The sequence below is a fragment of the Tursiops truncatus genome, chromosome 16 (genome assembly GCF_011762595.2).
Source record: "Tursiops truncatus isolate mTurTru1 chromosome 16, mTurTru1.mat.Y, whole genome shotgun sequence".
NCBI lineage: Eukaryota > Metazoa > Chordata > Mammalia > Artiodactyla > Delphinidae > Tursiops > Tursiops truncatus.
In genome coordinates, this window is record NC_047049.1 from 65,873,533 (window position 1) to 65,889,819 (window position 16,287).

Here is a 16,287-nt window from a genome sequence, read left to right on the forward strand (position 1 = left end):
CGCGTACCACAAAAAAAAAAAAAAAAAGAATGCCAGAGATTTCTGTGCATTGATTTTGTATCCTGCTACTTTACCAAATTCATTGATTAGCTCTAGTAGTTTTCTGGTAGCATCTTTAGGATTCTCTATGTATAGTATCATGTCATCTTCAAACAGTGACAGCTTTACTTGTTCTTTTCCGATTTGGATTCCTTTTATTTCTTTTTCTTCTCTGATTGTTGTGGCTAAAACTTCCAAAACTGTGGTGGGAGTGGGCAACCTTGTTAGGTCTCCATTTCTTTAAGATCAGTTAGTTGAGATTTATTTTGTTCCTTTGGTAGTGTTATGTTTCCCTAATTATTCACAATCCTTGTAGCTTATGTGGTGTCTGTGCATTTGAAGAAGCAGTCACCTCTTCCAGTCTTTACATACTGGCTTTGGCAAGGAAAGCACTTCACCAGTGAGCCCAGCTAAGATTCTGGGTGGATTGGTTGCTGGGGTCTGTGGGTGAGTCTGCAAGAAAGCCCTCTACCAGGGTCCATGGGCTGGCTGTTGAGATCCACACACTGCTTGTTGCAAGTTCCTACCCCCTTTTTTTGTTCTTAGTTACCTCTAAGTGATTCAGCTTTGCCTATTCCCTCAGTGTTTGGGGGAAGGCACAGCAAAAGCAGACCTCTCAGGTAGTACCTTGAAAGGCTGAGGAAGTTGAAAGCCCACTTCACTTCTCTTTCCCCCGGAGGAGAACTCGTGAACAAGAAGCTTCACTAGCTTGAGGTAGGGGTGATGTAGTTAAAGTGTAACCTTTCTTCTGAACTCTTCTCATTGAATTTTTTCTCCTTTCTGTGCTCCACTGGGGTCCTGTGACCCATCACCTGGATTCTGAGCTCTCACGAAGGTGTTTTCATCTGTGGCATCTATGGATGGTTGTTAAATTAGTGTTTCTGTGGGGAGGGGAGGGATGGAACCTCCCATTATGCCATCTTGCTGACATCACTCTATCTTTTCTCAACTTCAAGACTAACAGTAATTGCATTAAAACATTTTTAACCCTTACAGTATTGTCTGTGATTTTATAAGTTCAGCATCTCTATCTTCAACATCAACGTATTAGATCATGGAAATTTACTGGGCTGCCTAAAATGAAGGCCCAGTGTTATCTGCTCCTCAACATCTGTGAAACCCAGAGGGCCTTGAATGACCTAACCACACATTTCCCACTCTGCTTTCATGGTAAGCCTCTCTAGAAAAACAGCACACCCCCATTTATCTCTGAGTAGCTTTTCCAGTTCCCTGTCAGCCTGAAGAATTATTCATACTAGTCCATCACATCCTTGGGTGTGAACTGAGGGGCACCTCACTCTCTTGATAGTATAAAACTTGCCTCCCACAGCTCTGGTTGTTCACTCTGTTCCTGGTTATAACCCTTGTCAGGCCCTGGATGATGTATGGTGTCCTCATCCCCTAGGCTATGCATTACTAATTAATGGCCATCAATCTCATCTGTCTGATATAAAGTATGGGATGTTTGATCATCCCCATAATCCTAGAGTGGGAATCTCTTCCTCTACAACAGGGTGGATATGAGGTGATTAAAACAATACCACCCACGTAAATTTAAGTAATCTCTCTGGGTATCAGTTTCTTCATCAGTACAATGTGGATGATAGTGATAACTGTAATATTAATAGGGTTAAATATATGTTTAGAACTGTGTGCAGCATAGACTGAACACTACATAAGCATTATATTTCATTTTGAATAATTAAATTATGTTGTAATGTCTTATATATGTGGGAATTCAGTTGATTTTAATAAACTATCCCATTAAATGGCAATAAAATTCAACTCTTATGATCAAAAGTGGTATCCACACCTGGGTGCTACCTAGACCCCAACAGCCCAAAATCTTTGTCTTCTACTCATACTCCTTTTCTGTTGCTTACAACCCCTCTCAGAGCCCCTTTTCCCAGCCAGCATTTGATTTGATTCTCATTACTGTCTATGGCTTCATTCCCAGTCTCCCTCACTCTATTGAGGCAAGTCCCATATACACTGCAGTTTGTGTTAATGCTAATTAGAGGGTAACTGTGAAGGAAAGCTGTCTAATGGCACAGAGCCATAGTCTGTGGGGAATGCAAAATGGGACTGAGAATTTGTTCTCTGAGGTACTGTCGTCACCATCATATAAGGCACAACCTTTATTTGTATCCAGGCCTACTCTTGACCATGAAGAAAAATAAAAGGAGGTGTTCAAAAGCCATTGTAACCTGGCTGATTTACAGGCATGGGACAGGGCAAGGAAGACTGATAGCTCTCCTTGAAAGCTGGAACTCTTGGGGCTACCTAGCAGAAACTGTACCACCAAAACCGACAATAGACATAGTTGGAGTAGAATCCTATCGGCCCCCAATGTGTAGGTTCAGAGACTCTAAGGAACTTTCCCAGGTAGCTGGGACAGTGGATAGAGTGGGACACTCAGAACATTTAAGAATTTGATGAAAAACATGAAGAACTTTTATGTCTTCACAATCTATACAAACCACAAAGGTATGTATCAACTAACTATCAATCTTGGCTACGATCACACTTTTATTCATTTTTAAACTATTATTAAAGATGATTTCACTCTTGTGATTTAATGAATAAAAGTTAAAAAGTAGAGTGATGCAAAACAGTAGAGTTTTACTGGTGTATGGAATTATCTTATTGGACCTTAATAGCAATACATTTCATTTGCTAATAAGAAAGATATCTCCAAAACTGTGTTTCAGAAAAGGGACCTCCAGGGTCAAGCTAGGTCAGTATTTGAGCAGGATTGATGCCAGCAAGCACAGCTGCTTCTGGAATATTTTTCAGTAAAAGGAAGATCACCCTCTGAGTCATCTCAAATTAAATCTTTGTCATGGGCCTGTGTGTGTTTTAAAGGGATGCCTATAATCAAAGGTCCAATCATTAGCAACTTTGGACATAATATCAGGATAGCAATGCAACTATTCAAACACTCAAGGCTGAATAAATACCACCTCTCTGTGGTTATGAAAATAGTAAATTCCAGACGATCCACCATCAATAGTTCAGCTACCCCATCGAGGGTTACTAGCACCTGTCAGTTTTCCCTGCTATCCAGTGATAACGCACAGCATCTGTTCTCTTTTTCCCACTGCCATAGCATTTCTGGGTATTGTGTTATTGAAATATCACCAATGAGTTAAATGAGTGTAGACATTTTGGAAGGAATGGATGCAGTTTTAATACTTCAAATGAGACTAGTAAACATAGGAATAGTGAGTCTATACCTTAAAAAGAGAAAACTGAATGAGGTAGGACTGTTTTCATTGTAGAAATGGATGCAAAGAAATGTAAGTTTTGGGGAAATCTGGTAGGATCCCAATTAAGAAAATAATGGGAAGATTTTCCCCTACTCCTTGGGTTGGTAAAATAGATCTGGGAAGGCCTATTGTGAACAGGTATCCTCACCTTGTAGTCTTAAAATAAACGTGTAGGGAATTGTAAGAAACACATAAATTTTACAAGATAGCCCAAACACGACTCTAACGGTTTACTGAGAAGAGTGGAAAAGTACAGATAGGTTGCCATTTTATATCAAAGAAATTCTGACCTAAGCCTGAAGGAATGTGCTTGCTATCAAAATGAAATACTTTGTTGTAACTTAAGAGATAAGGTTCACATCTTTTGAACTTGGCTTAAGCCATACCTGGGGCATTGGCACCTAGGACAGTAAGACCTTTAGTTTTAACTTTCTGTTAACTAAGCAAGTTCCCAGAATTTCACCATATTTTTGTTTGTTTGTTTGTTTTTTATAAACTTATTTATTTTTGGCTGCGTTGGGTCTTTGTTGCTGTGCATGGGTTTCCTCTAGTTGTGGTAAGCGAGGGCTACTCTTTGTTGCAGTGTGTGGGCTGCTCACTGTGGTGGCTTCTCTTATTGTGGAGCATGGGCTCTAGGCAAGCAGGCTTCAGTAGTTGTGGCACTCGGGCTCAGTAGTTGTGGTTTGCGGGCTCTAGAGCTCAGGCTCAGTAGCTGTGGAGCATGGGCTTAGTTGCTCCACAGCTTGTAGGATCTTCCTGGACTAGGCTCAAACCCATGTCTCCTGCCCTGGCAGGCGGGTTCTTAACCACTGCACCACCAGGGAAGTCCCATGTTTGTTTGTTTTTAATTGCAAGGTTTAACAGTGCAGATATGTGGTGTAAAATAATAACAACAGTAACAATAATAATAAATTACAATGCACTTTGCCCTAATCTATCATTACTGTATTCATCACTACCAACTACCTCAAATTTAAGATGGATGGGGAAAAAAATAGAGTGGACTGAAAATACTGAATTATCATAAAATCCCCATATTTCTGGAATTGTTATCACTGTTCTATGAATGAGGGACCAAGACTCATTTAAGTATTTTATCAAAGTTCACACAGCTAATAAATGCAGAAGCTGGAAATTCAAACATATCATGTGTGATTTTATACCTTGTGTGCTTTTCTCTAAACCTTGCTGCCTACCAAACAATTCTATTTTGTTATCCTAATCAAAAGGAAACAGCATATTCTCCTTAGTGAGCAATAGATAAAGAGAACAAGGTCAGCCCTGAGTAAAATGATAAAGGAAGACTCAGTTGTGGTTTGGTTTGGTTTGGTTTGGTTTTTATGTTTACCTGTCTATTATAAAAGATATAACTTAGGAAGAGCGAAATGGAAAAGATGCATAGGATGAGGATTGGGGGTGGGGTGGTTGTAGGAAGAGGGACCCCTTCCAGGGCCCAAGAGTGGGCTCTTGTCTAAGACTTGGAAATGAATTGTCTGAGGAGACACCTGTGCTGACAATGCAAGAGACTTTATTGAAAAGGGGCACCTGGCCTGAGAGCAGCAAGGTAAGGGAACCCAGGAGAACGGCTCTGCCACATGGCTCGTGAGCTCAAGTTTTATGGTAATGAGGTTAGTTTCCAGGTTGTCTCTGGCCAATCATTCTGACTCAACATTCTTCCTAGTGGCGTGCGTATCACTCAGCCAAGATGATGAGCGAGAAGGATTCTGGGAGGTTGGTAGGACATAGGGACTGGCATCTCCTCTCTCCTTTTGACCTGGTTGGTGGTAGCTTGTTAGTTCCGAGTTCCTTACGAGGACCTCCTATTGTAAGATAACTTATGCAAGTGGTTACTATCGTGCCTGGCCAGGGTGGGTGGTTTTGGTCAGTGGTTCCCCTAACAAGTCCCTGCTGAGAGACTTCCTACTCAAGATACTCCGCGGGAATTGGGGTGGAAGTGTCCTTCTTCTGTAACTACTTCCTTCTGAGAGTGGGCATAGTCCTGCCTAGTACAGTAGAAGTCTCTCTCCACCTGATCATCACTGTTTCTCCTCTACTTGTACTAATAAAGTTAATAAGGTTACCATGTCATATGCCCCTTAACCTCTAGGTAAATTGTAAAGCTACCAAGAAGAAACTGAAGATAACCCTTCTTTCTGTTATTACAAATATCCAAGTTGAAGAAACAATGCTTGGTGTTCCAGAAGAGAAGCAGTGTAAGGTGAGGGACTTTGAAAAGATATAGACAGGAACAGAGAAAGGGAAAGAGTTTTCTCCAAGTCTCAAGAGGGATTTGAGGTACACAGATTCTTCAAGATGTAGGACCTACGTCTTATTCTTTTCAAATGTTCAAGAATATAGCTAAATGCATAGAGAGACTTGAAAATGTTCTCATTCTCTGGGGATATTGAAAGCCACAGAATCATTTTAACTTCAAAACAATCATGTGGACTTGGTCCATGAGCATCTCAATAGTAACCCATATGGAACAATATGGAACAGTGGGATGATTTCATAAGTAAAATGAAATGCTTTGATGAGGAGGCTCAAAAATGTGAACACAGAGGGAACTCCAGTAATGACAGATGTAGTTTTCTGCCAGCCCAATGGGATGCGGACTCAGTATTCAATTTGACTTTACTGAGAAAACTTTTATAAATGATAATTCATTCATATCCCCTTTTGTGGAATGAGGAGCTTAATGGTTTACCTAGGTTGAAAATAAACTATCTATATCCCGGATTGTATAATTAAAAACAAACAAACAAACAAATTTGAAAAAATATTCCACTAAACTTGAAATAAAGGGAGAAAATATTTTGTCTTGGCTCTTTTAACTGGTTGAGAGACATTGAAACTCTTATATAATCATTTTCCACTGTAGGTTCTAATCTATAAAGTAAGAGATTTTAATTAGGATATCAATATAGTTGCTTTCTAATATAATATTCAATGAACAGGATAACTATATAACATCAGCTAAACTGAGAAATTGTTTAGCAAAAAAGTGTCAAAATAATAAAATTACATACTTTAAAATGTTTATTTATTAGTTGACAAATTGCTTTCATTTTATTAGGAGACCTGTAAATACTGTGTTTCAAAATTATTTTAGCTCTGCACATTAGAGCAAAAATCTTTATATTGATTACTAAATATCTGAATATCAAAAATAACATTCACATTTAGTTATGTTTCTCTCTGCGTATCCCTCTAAAATTCAGTGCCACTCATTTTATTTTATTTTTTGAAGAATATGTGGTTTTCAATACAGATATATTTTAATTATACTTGCCTATAACCTTCTTCAAACTTTTATTTTAGGGTTAATAAGCCTAAATTGTTTACATTTTCAATTGATTTTTCTCTGTGAACCGTAATATTTTCAATTGAAAAAATATCATTGTTATCAAAATCTATAGGCCCTTTAGGTCATAGTTAAAATATTTTCATAGGTATTTTTTCCCCTCACTTCCCAGTTCCTACTTTGGAATATACTTTTACAAGAATTAAAATGTCTGTGATATGCTACAAAGTTGTATACCTTTGAAATTTATTTTCATTCTGGAACAGAATATAAATTAATCCAATTAAAAATTGAAGCTCCATCAATAATTTCTTCCATAGGTTGAAATAATCCAAAAATAAGTATAGAATTTTAAAGTTGTGACATAAGCATCATTTGTGCTCTGTTTAATTCGTAACATCCCTCTCACTTTTATAAAGATAAATGTCAATGTCTTCTTGGTTGCAAACATTTTTTTAAAAATTGTAATTTGATCAGTTTCAAAGACTGAGTTTTTTGGTCCTTCATTTATTGAAATATTTGATTAAATATTTCCAAAGATTGAGAACAAAATGCAAACAAAAATTTAAAGACTCAGTTGCAAGATGTTCAATGGGATTGTAAATTATTTAGTTTGATTTACAAGAGTATTTCAAAAGCGCACGTATTTCTAAAATACAGTTAATAACAGGCAACAGTGAAAGTGCTGTCATGCTGAAGCACTTTTTTTTTTTTCTATTCAACATCAGTTTTGTCACAAATATTTTGTAGGCCAGTTACTGTAACTATGTATTTATAAGAACATTTATACATTTTGACAACTTAAATTTCTATTTGAATTGGTAGAATATTGTGACTAAATTGTAATCAATTTTAAATTATATGTGTTCTTCAACCAAATCCAAGCACATTTCTGTGTCCTAGATATCTTAATTTCCTAAGAACATTATTTTTAACTTGATAGAATTCTCCATTAAAATTTTTATTTATATTGTCAACACATAGGTGAATAATTTTATTTTTAATGTTGAACTCTTAATCTGTATTTACAGTAGTATTGGTAATATGTTTCAAGTTTGACAAAATAAATTTTTTTGATATTATAAATTGAATTTTAAAAAGCCAACCTTTCTTAAAAGTCTAATTTTTTTCAAGTTTTCAATGACACTGATATACATCTGTTGAAGAGGTTAACACTTTAAGAGCTATCACGTCACTTTTTGTATGTCTACAAAAGAAAACACCTTGGAATCAAAAATGAAAGAAAATTATTTCAATGATTTTTTTAGCCAAAAATAATGTCGTGCTTCTTGAAGGAAACATACACTCATTTACTGCAGCTACAAGTGTGAAAATGTAGTCTTCAGTTTCAATCTTCCTAAATCTTCCTACTTACATGTGAAGTACTTAGATGCAGAGCTTTCTTCTGTAGATATGTGTCTTCTTGTTTTCATGCATTAGTGAAATCAATATTGTTCCCATGGTGGATGATAAATGTCAACAAACATTTTGTTCAAGTTGTATGTTTCTCATCAACTCTTCAAGGAACACCAATTAAGTCTCTAATTTTTCATTAAAGATGTACTTTACATATTTAGTCCATTGATAACATTCCATTTTATTGCCAAGGAAAAAACCATTTCAATACAATAAGCTCTCCATTGAATACCTCTCTCTGTCGCTCAAAGCTGAACAGCTCAATATCTATTCCCACGCCTATTTCTGACCCTAGCATAAATTTCCCAGTTTCCAACTGACCTCCCCAGTTAGCAGCCTGGAGGCTTAGAATATTCTAGGTCACTAAGCATTGATCATGGGAGCTCAGTGGCTGGTACCCTAAGTAGTCAGCAGGGGCAGCAGCATCATAAATTTATCGCCACTGAGAGCAGAAAGAGTAAGCTGTCCCTAGCTGTAGATGTGTTAGAGTTCCAGCACATATCATTTAATCAGCAAAGCCCTTGTTTCTGTCCTTGAAAGAAAATGTTAATAGTGCTGCTTTTGGAAAGCATCATGTTATTACTGGTCATCTTTCAGATTTCACTACAGTGAAATCTCTTCACTGCACGTGCATTTCAGAAGCTATTAAACAAGAACATAGCAGAAGTTAAAACCATAAATGGAGGTCAAATTCATCCTGGCTTATTTTAATGGAACTATTATTAAAAATAGTTTATTGAAAAAATAAATCCAAGACAAAGCTTGAACCAGACTGAATGTCTAGACAATAGGTATAAATTGGGACTGTTCTGGCCACTTGGATGTATGGTCATCTTAATCATGGATTATTGATTTATAGAGGGAATTCACTTTTCTTTTTGAAATTGCTAGGGCTGTATAGAGTTAAGTGGTTAATTTTTAACTATTTGTTGAAGCTGCTAAATTATTGGAAAGAGTGCTGAAAAAATTTCCTCCTGAAAAAGAGAGTTACAAGCTAACAATTCCGAGGGCTTTTGATCAAAGAATATGGCTGCCTCAGCAAAATAATGACTCCTTATTCATGATAAGAATATGAGATGGCATGTAGTTATTTTAATGATAGTATGAGTTTTTATTACTTAGATAATGGCAATGATATGAAGATGGCTATAATAGCTGTGAGTTGATTTCAAAGTCTATAATGAAAATAAGTTGGAGAATGATTTTTTGCCAATAAATCAAACTTAAAATCAGAAATAAAAAATAAAAATGGCCAAACGCTCATGAGACTATAAGATAGATGTATGAATGTAAAAGTTACCAGTTTTTAGCATTAACCATAAAATAAAGAAAAAGAAAAATACTAATACTTTGGTCAAAATTATTCCAGACAACTTGATAATATCCCACCTATGTTTAATTTATGTAATTATATAGTTAATCTACATATCACATTCCAGTGAGAGTAAACCAGCTTTCCAAAAGAAAATAATAAATTGGGGCAGGATGAAGATAAAAATAGAAAAAATAAGATAAAGCCAAAAGTGGCATCAGAACTCAGAATTCATGAGTTTTTAAACATTGCCAGGTAGGTTTCATAAATTAACTTCTTGAGTATCACCACAGTTGATACAAAGAGAAAAATCAAGAATATTGTGTCTTTACTTTATTCACAAGCTAATGATAAGCTAGATTCTCAGGAAAAATGGGCCTCTTTTTGATAGTGTTACCAATGAAAAAGAATCTTGGAAAGCTACAGACCACCTTCCAAGTTTAAATGTTTCCTCTTTTCTATCTTCCAATAAGTGCCCAGGCCTACTCTGAGTGCAAAGGAGTTTGAAACCAGTTATGCCAGGAGTTTACATAGAGATGAATCGATGGCATTTAGCCTGTCCATAATTTATTCCTGAAGTTTTTATGAGACAATGAGCTAAATAGGAGGTGTTCACTCAGAGTAAAATGTGAACATAATTTATTCAGGTTTATCCTCCATGGTAAAATGCAGCACTACCAGGTCTGTTCCTTAAGTAAATATATCAGGAGTTTTGGATACAGATAACACATAACTCTGTAAAGACTGATGCCCTGGGGACAACTACCTCACATTCAAACTGTTCCAAGTAGGACCTGGGAAAGAAGTCATGGCCAAATCATTTCTAAGAACAAATTAATTATACTGCAGATTATTTAGAATACACAAAAATTCATTGAGATTTTATGTATATAAATTTAAGACCACACGTATGCACACGTACATATGCATTTATTTAAATTCATATAGTGTACATTTAAACATAAATGTGAATTTTAGAGGTTTGTTATGGCCCATGAATATCTTATTGCTGATGAACTGTTAGTTCATGAACTTATCAACTCTTAGTTGATGAACTCTTCATTGAAACTCCAAGCTTTCCAAATATTACAGTTAAAGCTGACCTTTTAAGTAGTGTACTTTACTTCTCCTGGACAAAATATTTGCATATATATGGTTGATATAAAGAGAAAAATCAAGAATATTGCATCTTCACTTTATTCACAAGCTAATCATAAGCTAGATTCTCAGGAAAAATGGGCCTCTTTTTGATAGTATATTATTTTAAGGCTATATCTACACTCTTAGATTTGGTTAATTCATTTATTCTCTTGAAAAAGGGAAAGAACTTTTAGCTAGCATTTCTTATCCTGTTACTTGAATCAATCAAAGTTCATTAGCTCTTCCCTTCAAGGAGCTCCAAACATACTTTAAACTTTTGAAAATTCATGTTGGAGGTGCCTTTTTTTTAACACTTAAGTACCCACTGATGTGATATGCCATTTCTAGAGGAACTATTTATATTTCATACGTGGATTTAATTATATATTGTCCTTCAAATGAATTTCTATATCTTTTATATTTTGGTTTTAAGTTTCTGTTTGAAATTTAGCTTATAATTTTAGCTGCAATTTGTGATCCAGGTGCAGAGTAAAACCCAAGTTCCTAAACTGTCACAAAATGGATTTTACTTTTGTGTATATTTAAAATTTATTCTAAATTTTAATGTGTTATTTGCACAACTATTATGAGAAATATGTATACATATTTTAAAAGTTAATTTTGTATCCTGCTACTTTACCAAATTCATTGATTAGCTCTAGTAGTTTTCTGGTAGCATCTTTAGGATTCTCTATGTATAGTATCATGTCATCTGCAAACAGTGACAGCTTTACTTGTTCTTTTCCGATTTGGATTCCTTTTATTTCTTTTTCTTCTCTGATTGCTGTGGCTAAAACTTCCAAAACTATGTTGAATAAGAGTGGTGAGAGTGGGCAACCTTGTCTTGTTCCTGATCTTAGTGGAAATTCTTTCGGTTTTTCACCATTGAGGACAATGTTGGCTGTGGGTTTGTCATATATGGCCTTTATTATGTTGAGGAAAGTTCCCTCTTTGCCTACTTTCTGCAGGGTTTTTATCATAAATGGGTGTTGAATTTTGTCGAAAGCTTTCTCTGCATCTATTGAGATGACCATATGGTTTTTCTCCTTCAATTTGTTAATATGGTGTATCACCTTGATTGATTTGTGTATATTGAAGAATCCTTGCATTCCTGGGATAAACCCCACTTGATCATGGTGTATGATCCTTTTAATGTGCTGTTGGATTCTGTTTGCTAGTATTTTGTTGAGGATTTTTGCATCTATGTTCATCAGTGATATTGGCCTGTAGCTTTCTTTCTTTGTGACATCCTTGTGTGGTTTTGGTATCAGGGTGATGGTGGCCTCGTAGAATGAGTTTGGGAGTGTTCCTCCCTCTGCTATATTTTGGAAGAGTTTGAGATGGATAGGTGTTAGCTCTTCTCTAAATGTTTGATAGAATTCGCCTGTGAAGCCATGTGGTCTTGGGCTTTTGTTTGTTGGAAGATTTTTTTTTTGTCAAAATTCATTTGTATTAATAGAAAATAAACACGTATTCCAGTTGTTATACTTGAAGTTGCTAATAAAAAAAAAAAGAATTTAAAATCACTACTTAATAATCCTGTTTTAACTAAGACAATGAAACTGTGGCTTAAAAAAAAAGTATTCAGCACCTTTTGCTCATAGAACTTTCAGACTTTGTTCTTAAAGTTTCTGGAACTTTCCCATTTGTAAAGTACAGGAATTGCTGAGCTACATGAGGAACCCTCTCTGGGACAACCAACGAGAAGTTAAGCCATCAGTATATATTCAGCCTGGTAACTTGGACTCTACAACAATCCCCTCCTCTCCACTCTGGCTCAGGAGGGACATGCTTCTAAGCACTGAGGTATGACGAGTCCGACTGTTATTAGCTGGAAAGACCAGTTCTAACAGCAAATAACAGTAAATCTCTGGCACAGAGAGTACTGTCCTTAATGTTCTGTGATTTTAGGAAATCCTGTAAATAGCTTGGCTTTAGTTCAATTTACTCAGAAATGAAACATGTTTAATAAGATTAAACTACTCTGCTAGAGTAAGTGTCTGATGGCTTAGTGTCCTTGTAAAATACATACATAATATGTGTAGGTAAATCATAGTCTTAAAGTATACTTAGAATACTGCATTATTGAAACCAAAGTCTAACAAAATGACTACAGTTAGAAGCAGTCAATGAAACTAAATCCAAGTTATGACAAGGGAGACTAATCCTCACTTGAAGCTGTGTCACTTAGAGAATTAAAGCCGTTCAAGGCAAGGTGAAGGTGGCACCTTTAGATAATTCCAATCAGGGCCAGAAATTAGCATTTCTAAATATTTCAGAAAAGTCCATGGAAGTGTTTCAAAGACTTTTATGCAAAAGAATGTCTGTCTATCTTTCTGCATCAGTAAGTAGTAGTGCCCATCAGAATTTCCTAATAACACAAAGACAAAGGCAAGTCCATACACTTGATCAGATGTCAAAGGAATGGGAGGTGGACTATTAGGTCACCCTTAGAGCTTCTGCTGGCTTTTTACTATATGCTGTTCACCCGTGTGAGTCAGGTGGACTTTTGTGAGAGAATAGTGTTTGGTGGCCAGGACCTCTTTTGGGCTTTTCTTGCTAAGTGGAATACACAACAGATAAGGGAATAGGGGAGGTAATACAGGGAAGCTACTCTTTCCAGCTCAGGAGTTGGTGAAGCCCATATATGCATTTAAGAAGCCCATGGGATCCTCTAGCTGTCATAGTGGCTAATGTGGTCATCCAGAATCGACACTGTGGACCGCGGCAGCGTTTTTCTGTACAGCTCCAAAAACTCTGGATAGGGATTCACTGGATCCAGTGGCCCATAGGTAAAATGAATGGGAATAGGGCTTCCCTGGTGGTGCAGTGGTTGAGAGTCCGCCTGCCGATGCAGAGGACACGGGTTCGTGCCCCGGTCCGGGAGGATCCCACATGCCGCGGAGCGGCTGGGCCCGTGAGCCATGGCTGCTGAGCCTGCGCGTCCGGAGCCTGTGCTCCGCAATGTGAGAGGCCACAACAGTGAGAGGCCCGCGTACTGCAAGAAAAAAGAAAAAAAAAAAAAGAATGGGAATAGATACAGAGGCAAGAGCTCCCACCCACCATCTTCTAAACTTCTTCCTTTGATTGATGTACTGCAAGAGACTGTCGATAGCCAAGTTCCCGTCATTGTTGCGTATCCCTGCCCACATATCCCACAGTTCACTCTCAGAGGGTCGGGTGTATGGCTCAAAGACCGGGATGAGACCTCGAGAGAATACGAAGAAGTTCATCAGTCGTGTGAGGATGGGTGACAGCACACCTCCAGCTTTGAGAAGCTTTTGGAGAAGGAGAGGACGGTGAGTCTCAGGAAATATACCTCCATTTGACGGAGAGAGACTCTTGATGGTAAGCCGACCAGATCGATTCTGCTTGAACCTATAGAGCAGCTCCTGAGCAACGATATCCCCATAGTTGTGAGACAACAGGTTGATCCTATGGTTCTGGAGCCCCAGATGCTGCAAAAGAGCCTCCACGACGCTGGCCTGCTCGAATATGGAATAGTGATGTGGTCTCGGTTTGTCACTGAAGCCAAAGCCTAGGAAATCAAGGGCAATCACTCGATGAAACCTGAGGGTCACACCTTCCCAAAACTTGTACCAGTCATAGCTGGACGTTGGAAAGCTGTGTAAAAGCACAACTATCTCTGGACTTCCAACACCCACAGAGTCTTGGTAGAAGATACGCAGTCCCTTGTAGGTAAAAAATTTGCCTGATAACTTCCATGAGTGAAGAGCAGGGGAAAGCCGGGGGCGGGGGGTGGGATGTGCAGATAGGCCACAAGCAGGGGCACAGCCAACAGCCCCACCCGGACCCACCACTCCCTCATCCTGATTCACGTAAGACCTGGGCTACAAGACTCCATGTTTGGGGACCTGGTTGCACATGCCTGTTGGAAGATTTTTAATCACAGTTTCCATTTCAGTGCTTGTGATTGGTCGGTTCATATTTTCTATTTCTTCCTGGTTCAGTCTCGGCAGGTTGTGCATTTCTAAGAATTTGTCCATTTCTTCCAGGTTGTCCATTTTATTGCATAGAGTTGCTTGTAGTAATCTCTCATGATCCTTTGTATTTCTGCAGTGTCAGTTGTTACTTCTCCTTTTTCATTTCTAATTCTATTGATTTGAGTCTTCTCCCTTTTTTTCTTGATGAGTCTGGCTAATGGTTTATCAATTTTGTTTATCTTCTCAAAGAACCAGCTTTTAATTTTATTGATCTTTGCTATCGTTTACTTCATTTCTTTTTCATTTATTTCTGATCTGATCTTTATGATTTCTTTCCTTCTGCTAACTTTGGGGTTTTTTTGTTCTTCTTTCTCTAATTGCTTTAGGCACAAGGTTAGGTTGTTTATTTGAGATGTTTCCTGTTTCTTAAGGTAGGATTGTATTGCTATAAACTTCCCTCTTAGAACTGCTTTTGCTGAGAGAATTGCATTTTTGCACATATCTGATCCATTTTATTCATGCCCTATTATTAATCTTTCCTGTCTGTCTTACTGCCTTCCACACATCTGTTGGAGTGCTTATCAATAGGAAAGTACAGGTGAACTAGGTCAAGACTTAGATCCTACCCTCGAGGAGTGCACAGTACAGTGGAGGAGAGCGACATATTGACAGGTTATTACAATACAATATAGAACAGTGGGCACCATTAGAGTGTTGTGGATGAAGTGCTTCCCTGAGCTATTTATAGACCTCTTAGTATAATCTTGGCACAATCTTGGTAGAATTTTTGTAATTTCTTTATATTGACTGACTCCCTGTTCTATGTTTGTCCTCTCTATGGGTTCCTAAATATACAAATAAATATGCAGAAGACCACAAACAAAATTCTACTAAACATTTATTATCATATATATTTAAGAAAAATTTTGCTAGAGCTGTTGGGTAAATTCATTTGTTTATTTAAATAGTCACTTCATTATTTCTTAGTTTTACACACCATTTGTTCTCAAGTAGGTTATTTTCTCCAGATACTTGTCCAGGAAAGTATCATTTTCCTTCAATTTTTCCTGAAGCCCTAAGAGACAAGAAATAGATCTTTAATTCATTTTGAATTAATTAAAAAATTATGTTTCTTTAATAAGAAGTAGTCTTTTTGGTGATTTTTTTTTTCAGTACTTCACCTAGAAGAGGGCATTTTTAATTGTTTTTATATTTATTTATACCCACAATTTTCAAAATTACATATTCCTCCTTGCTTCTGCTATCAATTTTGTATGCAAACTAACAGCTGCACAGAATAATTTGTGGCTGTTTTTCCCCAGAACTTACTCTGAGCTTCTTGAAAGAAGAAAAATAACTCATGGTTGTCTGGATTCCTGACTCAATCATGGATTTACAATTTTGTTAAATTAAATGATCAAATTGTCAAATACTACAAAATTTTAGGGAATTAATGTTATTGGCCATCTCACTCTTTCCCATCATTTAATATATTCAGAATTTTCATTTTATTTGTAATGAATATCCTTCAGTTTTACAGAATGGTACCATACACATATAGTAGGCCCACAATATTTTAAATATTTACTGTATCCAGAAGAATTACAGCACAGCCATGACTTTTATTAGTGTATGCTATGATCTTTGATGACTTCATTTGCTTTGAAGTTAAATAATTTTACTCTAGGTAACTATTATAAGTTTTTATTTATGAAAAAGATTCTAGCCTTTCTAAATCACTAGACTTTTTGAGCATACTTTTGGGTATGGAGTTCTTTTTTTTCATTGTATACTCTTTAATATTGAGATATTAGCCCTCTTCAAGGGAATGACACTAAAATATCTAAACCAAAAAAAAAAAAA

General features: G+C 36.8%; 1 pseudogene; it reads right to left on the reverse strand.

The window, feature by feature from the left end:
- Positions 1–13,104: 13,104 nt before the first annotated feature.
- Positions 13,105–14,309, reverse strand: LOC101327911 (mesoderm-specific transcript homolog protein-like; annotated as a pseudogene).
- Positions 14,310–16,287: the final 1,978 nt, after the last annotated feature.